This window comes from Magnolia sinica, chromosome 14, assembly GCF_029962835.1.
Source record: "Magnolia sinica isolate HGM2019 chromosome 14, MsV1, whole genome shotgun sequence".
Taxonomy (NCBI): Eukaryota; Viridiplantae; Streptophyta; class Magnoliopsida; order Magnoliales; family Magnoliaceae; genus Magnolia; species Magnolia sinica.
Window position 1 is genome coordinate 15,816,938 of NC_080586.1, and position 14,444 is coordinate 15,831,381.

A 14,444-nucleotide genomic window follows, 5' to 3' on the forward strand; every position below is an offset into this window, starting at 1 on the left:
TTTTCCAAATCACTAAAATCCCTGCAGCATGGAGGAAACCACGCTCCCCCTGAATCCTAGATCCAAAAACAACTAACTATAAAAATATCAACCACGGGGCTAAGGCTGGTCGGGGAGGGGAAAGATGATCGAAGCAAAGAGTCTCTGCACCCAACTTTCTCCCAAAATTGATCCTAGACACCTTACCAATAGCAAAACTCAAGTCCACAACCAACAATGGAACAATTTGAGCAATAGACTTCCAAAGGAGATTCGATACAAAGACGATTCTCTGATCCACCAGCCCGTGGGGGAGGAGCCATACTTGCAGCAATGTCTCTCCTCCACAGATTGGACTCCTCAACACCAGAACCCCAAACCCACTTTCCCAATAGGGCCGAGTTAACTACATCAAGGAGCCTAATGCCAACACTCCCTTCTGCAATAGGCCAGTAGACATCTTTCCAAGTAAGCAAATGGAATTTCCTGGAAGAGGCGCCTGCTTGCCAAAGAAAATCCCTCCTTAACTTGTCAATCTGGGCAAGGATTGACTTGGAACAACGAAATTGAAACGTAAAGTAAAGGGGGAGATGGGAGAGGGCGGCTTTGATGAAGGTAATCCTGCCCATAAGACAGTAACTTGCTTTTCTAAGGAGAAAACTTCCTCTCCATTCTCTCAACCACCCTATCCCAGAGGTGCAACATAGGCTTCCCATAGCACAAAGGAAGGCCCATATAAGATGAGGGAAAGAAGCCAGCCCGACAGCCAAAGATATAGGTTAACCGGGACACCTCTTTCTGAGAAATATTAATACTTAGAATTTTACTCTTAGCTAGAATTATATTAATGCAAGAGACAACTTCAAACCACTTGATAGGAATCTGCAAATTGGCCACTGTTGTGGGTAAAAACGAACTAGCCAATGAGATAAGATCAGGTCGGACATCTGTGCACACCCCAAAGTTACTCAACGGCGGTTATGATGAAGACCCCAGCCTGAGCAGGGAAGGAGCTCGAACTTGGCTATGATAAAGATCTCGGCCCCATCCCCGAACTGAGCAAGGAAGCAGTTCGGTCTCAATAGTTTAGTGCAGGTCGGCAGATTGGCCATCCACTTAACATCAAAGGAAAACATGACCATGATTCACTAGAGAATTCAGGTCGGCAAACCGTTCCACAAAGCGCTCATATAAACTCCCTCGGGCTATCCACCTCGGTCCTATGTCATGCGCCTCCACAGGTTCCGACCTGGTCCCGACCAACTTCATCCGAAATCCTAGCCGAGGATCTTGGAAGTCGAATGCAACACGAATCCCCTCCGGGATTTCAACAGAGGATCTTGGCTGAAATCCTTGCATTCCCATATACGAATTCCACTAGAACTTGGGACCCGAATCCTACCACAATACACTCTTACTAAATAGGGAATATCCATCTATGCCACCACCTCTCCTCACCTATAAATAGGAGCACCCTTAATGGTGAAAGGTATGCACAATCTTAAGCCTAAAACCCTGTTTACAACCAGACCCAGATTCCCTACCTGACTTAGGCATTGGAGGGTCCCCTGCTGAAGCCAGGGTCTCCTTTGCCTGCTCTTTGTGCAGGTACTTGAAGATCCAGGGAAGGCTATCTAGATTTCTGCATCAACAGTTTGGCGCCGTTTGTGGAAACGACATCAAAGCCGTTTTCCTCTTCTGCAGTGCTCCAGCAATGGCAAAAGGGAGGAAGAAGGCCCAAACCGCCACTGTTGTACCTGACCTTGCGTCGCTAGAGCAGTCTGTAGACCTCCGGGATTTATCTTCCCAACTTCAGGTTTACTTTGCACCTGCGGGACCAGTGCAGCGGTCTTGAAACCGGGGAGGTCGTCTAGTCTGTCTAGAGCAACAAGTTGAAGCGTTGACCATCAATATCGACCTAATAAAACGAATGCTAGAGTGATGGAATCCTCCCCCTGTCTAGGGGGTTGAGGAAGTGGTAGCTCGAGCAGCCACAAAAGTTCAACCACCATCCGGAGCACCCGCCGGCTCCCGAAGGAGTAGACAGGTCGACAAACTGCCAAGTCAAGCGCCCTCCCACGTTAACTGCCTCCGACTTATGCCATGAGTTGGAGAAGATGAGGCGTGGTAAAGCTTTAGAGACCGCAGCTGAGGCAGTTGCCGAGAGCGAAGATCCCTGGAAAGCCAAGCTCATGAATTGCGAGGCCAGATCAGCGACATATGGGAAGCCTACTGTGCGCACGCTCCGACCTCGATCGAAGCGATGTTAGAAGAGAGATCGAATCGCTGTTTACTCCTGACATCATGTATGCTCAGCTCCCGCCCAGATTCCGGGGCCACCGACTTGGCCGAGCATTTGAAATCCTTCAAGGTGCGGATGGAGCTTCATGGTGCATCGACAACAATAATGTGCTGAGCATTCTCCTTGACCCTGACAGGAGTAGCTCGGAAGTGGTTTCGGCAGCTAAAACCACAATCCATCAGTTCGTTCACGCAACTCGGCAAAGCCTTCATCACCAACTTCATCAGAGGAAAAAAAAGGCTGAAACCAACGACTCACCTCCTCACCATCATATAGAAGGAGGACGAGTTGTTAAAAGATTATATCGAGCGCTCCGACCTCGATCGAAGCGATGTTAGAAGAGAGATCGAGCCACTATTTACTCCTGACATCATGCATGCTCAGCTCCCGCCTAGATTCCAAGGCCACCGACTTGGCCGAGCATCTGGAATCTTTCAAGGCGTGGATGGAGCTTCATGGTGCATCAACAACAATAATGTGCTGAGCACTCTCCTTGACCCTGACAGGAGTAGCTCGGAAGTGGTTCTAGCAACTAAAACCACAATCCATCAGTTTGTTCACGCAACTCAGCAAAGCCTTCATCACCAACTTCATCAGAGGAAAAGAAAGGCTGAAACCAACGACTCACCTCCTCACCATCATCTAGGAGGAGGACGAGTTGTTAAAAGATTATATCAACCGCTTCAACCTAGAAGCGATGCAAGTGGAGAGATATTCAGACTCGATCACCTTGGCCGCCCTAAGGGCCAGCCTAAGGGAGGGGATATTCCTCTTCTCGCTCGGCAAGAACCCTCCAATGACACTGGCCAATCTCCTCAGCCGAGCCCAGAAATACTCAAACGTCGAGGAGCTTTTCAGCTCGCGAAAGGCTACTCAGAATAGAGGAAACACGACAAAGGAGAAGCGACCCAAGGAAGAACAAGCATCGGCTCACAACAAACGACGAAGAGACGACGATCCGATTAGAGGCCAGCATCTGAACAAATGACCTGAGAGCAGGTTAGCTCGTATACTCCCCTCAATGCGACGCCCGAGCAGGTTCTCATTGAAGTTCAGGACAAATGGATCCTCAAATGGCCGAACCGGATGAAGACCGATGACGACGAGCGAGACAAACGGAAGTACTGCCACTTCCATCGTGACCATGTTCACTTCACTAGCAACTGTTTCGACCTCAAAGAAGAAATTGAGGCCCTTATCTGCAACGGGCATTTGCAAGAATATGTCAACAGGATGGAAGACCGGTCAGATCGGAAGAACGAGCAGCCCATCAATAATAACGAGGTTACTGGAGAAATCTGCACCATCTTCAGCAGACTTGCTAGGGGAGGAGATTCAAACAGAGCACACAGAGCCCATGTTCGGAGTATCAGTCACAGCAGCTCGAAGCATCAAATCTAAATTACCATCCGGCCCCCGAAAGAGCAGAAAATAACCTCCTGCGAGCTGACCTTCTCCGAAGAGGACGCCCGAGGTGTCCATCACCCTCATGATGATGCACTGGTGGTAGCCATGACTATAACTAACCGCAAGGTCTTTCAAATTCTGGTGGACACCGGTAGCTCGGCCAATATCCTCTTCGTCGATGCCTTCGACAAGATGGGGTTTGGAAGGGCTTGACTTCGACCCGTCAAAACTCCTCTCCTCAAGTTCGCGGGAGAAAGTTACGTTCGAAGGATCCATACTACTCCTAGTTATAGCCGGGGAAGGGCCGAATCAAACGACAGTAATGATAGATTTTCTCGTGGTCGACTGCCCTTTCGTCTACAACGTCATCCTTGGGTGGCCTTCTCTCAACACCCTACGCGCAGTGGTATCTACATATCGCCTTACAATGAAATTCCCGACCGAGCACGGGGTCGGGCTCGTCAGAGGAGACCAATAGGAAGCACGTCAGTGCTATTCTACCACCTTGAGGACACAACACCAGACAATGGCCATCACCTCACTCGATCCCTGGGAGGAGTCGGTCGAGAGAGGGTCCCCAGTCGAGGATCTCGTAGTTGTCCCCCTCGACAATTTCAACCCGACCCGAACTGTTCAGGTCAGCTCATCACTAGCTCCGGCTCTGCGCGACGAGCTCATGGACCTCCTCCGACAACATGCCGACGTATTCACCTGGTCCCATCGGGACATGCCTGGCATCGACCTAAAAGTCATGGTCCACAAACTGAATGTGGACCCTGACCACCGACCAGTGAGGCAAAAGTGACGAGCTTTCGAACTAGAACATTAAGCCATCATCGGAGAGGAGGTCGGCAAGCTCCTCGAACCAGGCTTCATCGAAGAGACATACTACCCTGACTGGATCGCAAATGTTGTCTTAGTGAAAAAGTCCAATGGGAAGTGGCAGGTCTGTGTTGATTACACCGACTTGAACAAATCCTGCCCCAAGGACAGTCTTCCCGTCCCACAGATCGACTGGCTCATCGATAGCACGGCCGGGCACGAGCTTCTAAGTTTTATGGATGCCAACTCAGGCAACAACCAAATCGCCATACACCCCTACGACAAGCAGAAGACGACCTTTGTCAGTCCTTTGTCACTGACAAAGAGCTATATCGCTACAAGGTCATGCCCTTCGGGTTGAAGAACGTCGAGGCCACGTACCAACGACTAGTCAATAAAATGTTCGCCCAACAATCGAACGATCCATGGAAGTCTACGTCGCTCGTCAAAAGCACCAAGGCAGCAGGCCACACCACCGACCTCGAGAGATGTTCGCAATCCTATGAAAGTACAAGATGAAATTAAACCCGAGCAAGTGCGCCTTCGGCGTCAGCTCGGGAAAGTTCCTCGGCTTTATGGTCAGCCAGAGGTGGATAGAGGCAAACCCCAACAAAATCCGAGCTTTGCTGGACATGAGCTCACCCAGGACAACGAAGGAAATTCAACGCCTCACTGGCAGGATCGCTACCCTCAACTGATTCGTCTCCCGAGCCACGGACAAGTGCCTGCCGTTCTTCAAACAGTTGAAAGGAAAGCAGAAGGTAGAATGGACCGAGGACTGTGAGCTAGCCTTCCAACAACTTAAACAGTACCTAGGCTCACCCCAACTACTCTCCAAGCGCGAGTAAGGAGAGCCACTACTACTGTACTTGGCTGTGTTAGCCGCGGCGGTCAGCTCGGCCCTCATCCGAGAAGATAAAGGAAAACAACTGCCCGTGTACTATGTTAGTAAGGCCCTGGTCCCAACCGAAACAAGATATCCAAACATCGAGAGGCTCGCACTGGCTCTGGTCATTTCATCCCATCATCTCCGACCTTACTTCCAAGGCCATACTATAATAGTCCCAACCAACCAACCTCTTCGCCAGGTACTTCAGAGGTCCGAGGTATCGGGGAGACAATGGGCAATCGAGCTCAGCAAGTTTGACATCATATACTAGGCATGGACCGCCATCAAAGGCCAAGCAGTGGCCGATTTCATTGTTGAGTTCGCTGTCGAGCAAAACACGGAAGTTGAACCGAGCAACGAAGCCGATCAGCCAACCAAGGATAGACAAGTGGTCGGACTCGATTCACTGACCTGGACACTATACGTCGATGGCTCATCCAATTCTAAAGGCAGCGGGGCCGGGATAGTCCATGAGGCTCTTGATCGAACCTGCACGTAGTATGCCTTAAGATTTGAATTTCAAACATCGAACAACGTGGCAGAATACGAAGCATTGCTTGCTGGACTTAGGTTGGCAGCGGCAATGGGAGTTCAGAACCTGAAAATCTATAGTGACTCACAGCTCGTCGTCAACCAGATTGCCAGTGAGTAGCAGGCCAAGGAAGAAAGAATGATCGCCTACTTACGGAAGGTCCAAGAACTCATAAGCAAATTCCCAAAGTGCAACATCAGCCTAATCCCTAGGTCTCCAAAGCTGACATGCTAGCAAAGCTAGTCACCGCGACCGAGGATGACATCCCTAGGTCAATCCCGGTCGAGTTCCTTGCCGAGCCAAGCATTGGCAGGCCCGATCCAAACGCAATCCTTTCAGTGAAGTTGGTCCCAAGCTGGATGAACCTAATAGTCAACTACCTTCGGGAGGGTAAGCTGCCCGAAGATCGACTCGAGGCGCACAGACTCCGATCCAGGTCGGCTCGATACACCATGGCCGGGGACACCTTGTATAAAACAGGATTTTCTCTTCCCTATCTCAGGTGCCTCCGACTTGACGAGATTGAGTACGTCCTAAGAGAAATTCACGTGGGTATTTGTGACAACCACTCCAGCAGTCGCGCACTCGCCCACAAAGTCATCCAGCAAGGATATTTTTGGCCAACCATCCAGAAAGACGCCAAGCAATACACCCGGAGGTGCAACAAATGTCAGCGATTCGCAACAATACCTCATCAGCCACTTGAGTAGCCAACTCCCATGACTGGGCCATGGCCCTTCGCCCAGTGGGGGATCAACATCATCAACCCTCTACCAACTGGCAAAGGACAGACCAAGTTTGTAGTCATTGTAGTCGACTACTTCATTAAGTGGGCCGAGCCCGAGCCCTTGGCCAAGATCATCGAGCAGAAAATTACCGACTTCGTCTGGAAAAGCATCATATATCGGTACGGAATCCCACACACAATTGTCTCGAACAACAGGAAACAATTCGACAACGACCGATTCCGAGGAATGTGTGAGAACCACAGAATTTGAAATGTCTACTCGTCACCCAGCACCCCCAAGCTAACGGTCAGGTCGAGGCAGTCAATAAGATCATTAAGAACCACCTCCGAACCAAGCTCGAGAAGGTTAAAGGGGCCTGGGCAAAGGAGTTTCCCCATGTTCTCTGGGCATACCAGACCACTGCCGAAACGGCCACGGGAGAAACACCCTTCTCCCTGGCCTTCAGATCTGAGGTTGTTGTCTCGGTCGAGATCAGGCTCCCAATTGCTCGGACCTGCTCCTATGACGAACATCAAAATGTCGAGCATATGGCACCGAACCTTGACTCGATCGAAGAAAAAAGGGAGCAAGCCCAACTCAAGGTTGCAACTCGACAACAGCAAGTCACCCGTTTCTACAACTCTAGGGTGAAAACGAGAAGGTTCCGAGCCGAGGACCTAGTTTTACGCAGAACATTCCAGAACACTAAGGAGCATGGCTTAGGAACTCTGGGGCCGAACTGGGAAGGGCCTTACAAGGTGACAGGCACAACCCGACCAGGAGCCTATCAACTCAAAGACATGGAGGGGCGACCTTTACCTCATCCATGGAACGCCGAGCACCTGAAGATCTACTACCTGTAAATGCCGACTAGGCCTAAGGTCAAAATCTACATGCCTACTGTTTAGAATCCACAATAAGTGACTGACCAAGTCGAAATCCACATGTTTCTTCAGAATCTACAATAAAAATCCTGAGGTCAGGAAATTTTACTTTCTACTCTTTATCTACAAACGTTCGGCCCATTAAGGGCTTCCCTAAGTGCAAGCGAAAAACAACCCTCATTAAAGTGTGACCCTTAGAGAGGAGGTCGAACCGTTGATCAAATCTAATACGTGGCCTATTGGGGACTTACCTTAGTGCAAAGGAGGAACAGTCCCCGACCAGTCGCCCGACGCTTAAAGAAGATGTCGGACCACAAACTAATAACACTACTCAGACTACATGATCTACAACAAGGACCCCTTGATGCGAGGGGGAACGATACTCCTAAAGCAAGCTGCTCAACCCTTTATAAGGGAATTAATGCAACTCGCCCATCTACTCTACGAAAACAAGAATCATTGAAAGGGCCTAAGCATTGACCCATGAGCTCCTGCACGGCCTAAAGGCTTGACCTACTAACAAGTACTAGATCGACCTAATAAGCTTACTCAGAAAATTCACTCACAACAATCGTTAAAACAAAAGCACATTCTCTTTGTTAATCACCTTATTTTCATTAATAACAAAAGGGGGTGCATATAAGGGTGAAACCAAAAAATCATTACAAAGAGGAAAACAGATCAGTGCCCCTCCGAGGTCGGCTGCTCGGCTTCTGGAGGAGCGAGCTCTTCCACAGGGCTATCCTCGAGGGAGGTCAGGTCGAGCTCGGGATACAACTCCTTAACATCCTCGAGGCACTTGTCATACCCGAGGCCGAAGAGTGCGACTCTTATCTTCCTCAAACTCCTTGGAGGCCTTGAACTCCTCCATGGCCACCAACCTAGCCCCCAGAATAGTTGCCTGGGCTTCCTTCAGCTACACCCCGAAGTTGTGCCTCGTCTCGTTCAGCTCGCTCTTCCACCTTGCACCGCTCTCTTGAGCCTCCCTAAGAAGTGACTTCAATGCTTCTAGCTCGGTCTCCACCCCCTCCGCATGGGCTTTCAAAGCATTGGCCTCCGAGCGGAACTGCTCGGACTCGACGGTCTTCCGCACAAGAGCTGCCTCCACCTCTTTGCACTCCGTCTAAGCGCACAGTATCTCGCGATGAGCGTTCAAGAAGACATGGCAAAACTAAAAAAGAGATCCACGTCAAAATAGGAGAATAAATCCCTAAGTAATGAAGAGGACTATAGAAAAGAAAAATGCTCTACCTTGTAGTAGAGTGCTACCATCTGGCCCAACCGGCTGTCGAAGGCAACTTCATCACCCTGGTAAACTCTGCGTCAGGAACGTGTCGAGATATCTAGGGCAGAATGCCCTCTGTTGTAGCTAAGACAAATCGAAGGGATCTCCGATCCTTAGCAACTCGACCGCCAGAGGGATTGCCCGCCCGAGCCTCAAAACCGATAGCAGCCCGAACCTCGAAAGGTTGGGCCTCAGCGACAGGGGATGCCTCCGCAGCAGTCCTGACCACCCCAGAGACCGTTGGCAGGTCTGAAGGAGTGGTAGCAGGAACAATGGTAGGGTCAGCGTCCACACCCGCCCAACCGATAAAGGACGAAGAGGCAGCAACCCCCTTCTTCGGAACCGGCCTCTGCTTCTTCTAGGCCACCTCGGTCATAGAAGGGGCTTTGCGCTTTGAGCAGTTCTAATCAGGCATTTCTACACAGCAAAAGGAAACGATCAGCAAGCAAACAAGAATAAAATAAATTCGACTATCTCCTAAGAGTATACCTAATATGGACAAGGTGAGACCTGATTTGAAAAGTAGTTCGGGCGTAATCAACCTCTTCCAAGACCTCGGCTTGGCGTCCACCGACCTCGCCCTGGCTATCCGAGCACGCTCTGCCTCGCCCACTCCAGCGAGTACTTGGGCAGAACTGCCGAAAACGATCACAATCAGAGGGAGAGAGAGAGAGAGAGAGAGAGAGAGAGAGAGAGAGAAGTCAAGGAAAATGCAGTTCGGATATACCGACCTAGTTTAGTGAAACGTGTTAGGACTCAAGGACGCAGCCCGAGAGCTACTGGAGCCTCCCAATCTCCTGACACCCAGAACTACTTACTCTTCCAGTTCTTATTCGAGGTCAGGGCATCTATGATTATGGCCTTGCCAGTCCTTGACCAAGTAGAAAAATAATACCAACCCTCATGATAAGGGTTAGACTTCACTTGGTATAGGTGGAGAAACTCACTCACGGTCAGCTCGGGTTGGTCGAGCTCAAACCAGAGAGTGAATGACCCCACCAACGCCCTCCAGGCGTTTGGGATTATCTGCCTAGGGGCTAACTCTAGGTGCAAGAGGACTTTCCTCACCATACATTGGAGAGGAAGCTTCAAGCCGCACCGGAGGGCGACCAGGAATATGGCCACCTCGTCGGCCCGGGGCTCGTTTGGAAGCTCGCCAAGTACGAGAGCTCGGAGTACCACAAAGTTTGGAATGTGATACCCCGACCTGATCCGTACCGGGTCGGCCTCCGTCAGCATCAACTCGACTGGCCCCTTTTCTTCCGCCCCTGACGAGGATCCACTGGCCTCCTCCGTAGCCAGGACAGCCCCCTTGACGTCCTCTGGTTGCTCTACCGAGGACCGAGTAGCCATCCTTGACTCATGGGACACTTGGAAGTCCCTATCACTCATCATCATCAGCGGTGAGGGTGGATTCGACATAAGGTGAAGATCATCCGGCTCACCATCACGCTCGGATGACTCCCCCCGCTAGTCCGATGATCTCAACATTCCCTTTTCAAGCGGACGGCCACCGGAAGCCAAAACTCGGAAGAAAAAGAAAAATGAAAAGGAGAGGGGGAGGACAGGAACAGAGCTCAATGGAGAAGAAGGAAGAGGCTGGAAGTCGCCAGAAATTGCCTGAGTATGGGGAGAGCAGAGAGAGAAGCAGAGAGACGACATAGCAAATATCTCGAAACGGTGTTAGGGCACCCCCTTTATAGACAGCTCGACTATGCAGCATTTAATGCCCGCACTCATTACGCAGCCAAATCAATGCCCCAATAATCGCGCTCGAACATGTGAAGCTCTCCCACTCGTCGATTGCCATGTCTCTCCAGAAGACACCACGCGTCGACACCCCGTAGACCAGAAGCCGAGCAGGCGTGCCGCCAGCTCACGTCACCTCGAGTGGCGCGCGTTATCTCGAGCATGTTGTACCATGATTACAGATACACCCTGATTCTCGTGCACGCCACCTTATCCAACATTAATGATAAGCTGACTCGACACCCAAGGCACAGAATAGTCCGACCTCACTATTACCGACCTGCTCCACGAGCCCTCTGTGCAAGCTCGAAAGTAAGGGGGCTTATTGTTGTGGGTAAAAACAGACTAGCCAATGAGATAAGGTCAGGTCGGACATCTGTATGCACCCCAAAGTTACTCAACAACAGTTACGATGAAGACCCTAGCCCAAGCAGGAAAGGAGCTCAAGCTCGGCCATGATAAAAACCTCACATCCTCGAACTAAGCAAGGAAGCAGTTCGGTTTCAATAGTTTAGGGCAGGTTGGCAGATTGGTCGTCCACTTAACATTGAAGGAAAACATGACCATAATTCACCAAAGAATTCAAGTCGGCAAACCATTCTATGAAGCCATCATAAAAAACTCCCTTGGGCTCTCCACCTCAGTCCTATGTCATGCACCTCCACTGGTTCCGACATAGTCTCAACCGACTTTATCCAAAATCCCAGCCGAGGATCTTGGAAGTTGAAAGCAACATGGATCCCCTTCGAGATTTTAGCTGAGAATCTCGGCTGAAATCCTGGCATTCCCATATACGAATTCCATTTGATCTGAATCCTACTACAATACGCTCTTACTAAACAGAGAATATCCCTATACGCCACCGCCTCTCTTCACCTATAAATAGGAGCACCCTTAATGGTGAAAGGTACGCACAATCTTAAGGCTAAAACCCTATTTACGACCAGACCCAGATTCCCTACCTGACTTACGCATCGGAGGGTCCCCCGCCGAAGCCAAGGTCTCCTTTGTCCGCTCTTTGTGCAGGTACTTGAAGGTCCAAGGAAGGCTACCCAGATTTCTGCATCAACAGCCACCATGGACTCGAATGCTTCACAGAACAAAAGGGCATCGTTTGCGAATTGGAGATGGTTGATCAATTGAGGCAAATTTGCAACCACAAAACCCTAAAAAAGACCCTCGACCTAACCTTTGGATAACATTTTACTCGGGGCTTCAACCACTGCTACGAACAGGAAGGGAGGCAGAGGATCCCCCCGACGAAGGCACTGAGAGGTTCTAGAAAAAAAACCAAACAGAGAACCATTGACAAGCACAAACAATCTTACAGAAGAAACACAATAATGAATTCAATTTCTCCACTTAACCCTAAAACCCATAAGTGCTAACATGTAACACAAAAAGGACCAATCGACATAATCATAGGCTTTTTTGAGGTCCAATTTGGAAATCACTTTGCCTTCCTACCTTGTGGCACAAATCTAGGAATTCATATGGAATCAGGGCACTAACAAGGGTTTGCCTCTCAAAGATAATGCACTATAGACAAGTGAAATAACCTTTAGGAGCACCAAACTCACCCTCTAACAAGGCATGTCGTAACAATAATGATGGTCATAATGAACACCATCGCTACTGTTACGATATAGGTCATAACGGCCATAATGGTCTCTCTCTATTAAAAAAGCCTATATCGGCCCTGTATTGGATCAATTTTCCCATTATGGTCGTTATGCCCGTTACAACCCCATAAAGCGCAACAGTTGGCACTGTTACTGTTACATAATGGCTATTACGACACACCATGGCCTCTAACTTAGAATTTTAGCAATAATTTTATAAGGATGGCTGAGGAGGCTAATGGGCCTCATTCATAAGACAGTCCACACCTTCGTGCTTCAAGATAAGGGCCATGAAGGAAAACCCCAACTCAGCCATAATATGAGCAAAAGTCAAAGAATTCCTCATGCAAATCCAGCTTAACCAAATCCAAAAAGGATTGGAAAAGGGGAAAGGAAAGCCATCCGGACCCAAGGCTTTATCCCTCCCCATGTCCCAAACAACCTCCTTAATCTCCTCAACCCGGATGGGCACCTCAAGAGCATCTACCTCCTTGAGGGAGAGAGAATCGAAAGCAAGATTATCGAGATTCGGCCTCATGTGTCCGTCATCTGAAAGCAAGACTTCATAAAACTTGACACTGGCCTCGGAGATACAACCTTTGTCAACAAGCATATCACCATCAACCACAAGAAAGGAAATACAATTGGCCCAAGCTCTAGCACTAGCTATCCCATGAAAGAGTTTGGTGTTTTTATCGCCTTCTTTAAACTAGACTGCCCACGAGCATTGAAGCCATTTGATCTCCTCCTCTTTTAACATAAAACAATAATAAGAGGATAACTTATCTTTGGCAACTCACTTGGCTTCCATAAGCAGGCTTCCCACTTTTAGGAGATAAGCATAGCTTTCAATAATTCAGCTTCTTAAATAACTTGAAGCCCACGCAACCAATGTTGTCGAATCACATATGCGATCATGTGCGATCGCATATGCCACAATCACATATGCAACCGCTTTTTTAAAATTTTTAAAAATGGAAAATATGGAAATTTTAAAAAATTGTAAAAGATATAAGAAATTAAGGGCAACTTTCCCAAGTTAATAGATAACTAATTTTACATTTTTAAAATATATTTGATAGAAATAAAATCAATTAAACAATGAATTAAATATCAAGTGCTTGAATCTTAATCTCTCAACTTCTAAGAGAGGGAATGTAGGGGAGAGAGAGAGAGAGAGAGAGGACCACTTGAAAGTAAGAAACATAGGAGAGAAATTAAGACCACTTGGAATTAAGAAATGTAAGAGAAGAAGAGGGTAAGAGAGTTTTGGCGTGAGAATATTGTAAATGGGGGAAGTTCGGAAGCCTTTTTATAGACCAAAAAGTTGTTTTTTTACACCAAAAAACAATAAAAAATCAATGTGCCAACCGCTGGCCAATATGCGATCGCATATGTTTTATGCGATCACATACATTATACATCGCATATTTTCGCATATGCCACATGTGATCGCATGTGTCAGATCACATATGCAATCTACATATGGATATGTGCATATGCGATCACGGTCGCACATCACAACAATGCATGCGACCCTTGATATCAAAAGAAGTCTAGCACTCGGAGACCAAGGAACGAAAACCCTGGACCTTGAGCTAGGCTAGCTCAAATCTGAAAGGCCTGGGCCCCAATTTAATTTCCTACACCTCCAACAAGAGGGGACAATGCTCAGACACTGGCTGAGGGAAACCATTTTTACAAGACAGGTGAAACCTTTGCGCCCACCTAGGGGAAACCAAAAATCTGCCCAGCAAGGACATGGTAGGGGAAGCCTAACCAAGTAAACATGCCATCTATTAGAAATAGAAGACAACTCCCAAAAAGGGGGGCAAAGAGGAGGACGGTTTGGAGCATAGACTCCGAAAAACACCCATTTAAACCTAGAGGACAACTCTTGAAAGATCACATTAACAGAGAAGGTCCCCAACCATCTTCTTTACAATAGAGATAAGGGTTCCACATAACAACAATACCCTCGGCCAACCCTACAAAAATCAAGGCCACCCAGTCCACACCCTTACGACCCCATGTTGACTCCACTAAGCCACAATCAACATACTAATGCTTAGACTCTTGAATACAAATAATATTAGCTTTGGACCCTTACAAATATCATTGACCAAGACATGCTTCTGGGGGCAACCAAGCCCGCTGACATTCCAACTTAAAATCTTCATTGGACAACTACTCCCCCCCAAGATCAATCCCCACGTTAATGAGTCCCTACATCCCTTGCTAGACT

The 14,444-nt window shown here is 48.6% G+C and overlaps 1 protein-coding gene and 1 long non-coding RNA gene across 3 annotated transcripts in view; both read right to left on the bottom strand.

The window, feature by feature from the left end:
• The window catches only part of LOC131225551 (E3 ubiquitin-protein ligase IPI1-like), a 40,887-nt gene that overhangs the window by 16,601 nt on the left and 9,842 nt on the right, over nucleotides 1-14,444 (bottom strand). The window lies entirely within an intron of this gene.
• LOC131225554 (uncharacterized) lies at nucleotides 5,005-14,386 on the bottom strand. Of its 2 annotated transcripts, none has more exons than XR_009161396.1 (3): nucleotides 9,560-14,386; nucleotides 9,318-9,463; nucleotides 5,005-9,245 (listed from the first exon to the last, which is right to left on the bottom strand). It is a non-coding gene; the product is annotated as an uncharacterized LOC131225554 (long non-coding RNA). The 2 variants fall into 2 exon arrangements; XR_009161395.1 differs by having other exon boundaries at nucleotides 5,006-9,245; nucleotides 9,339-9,463.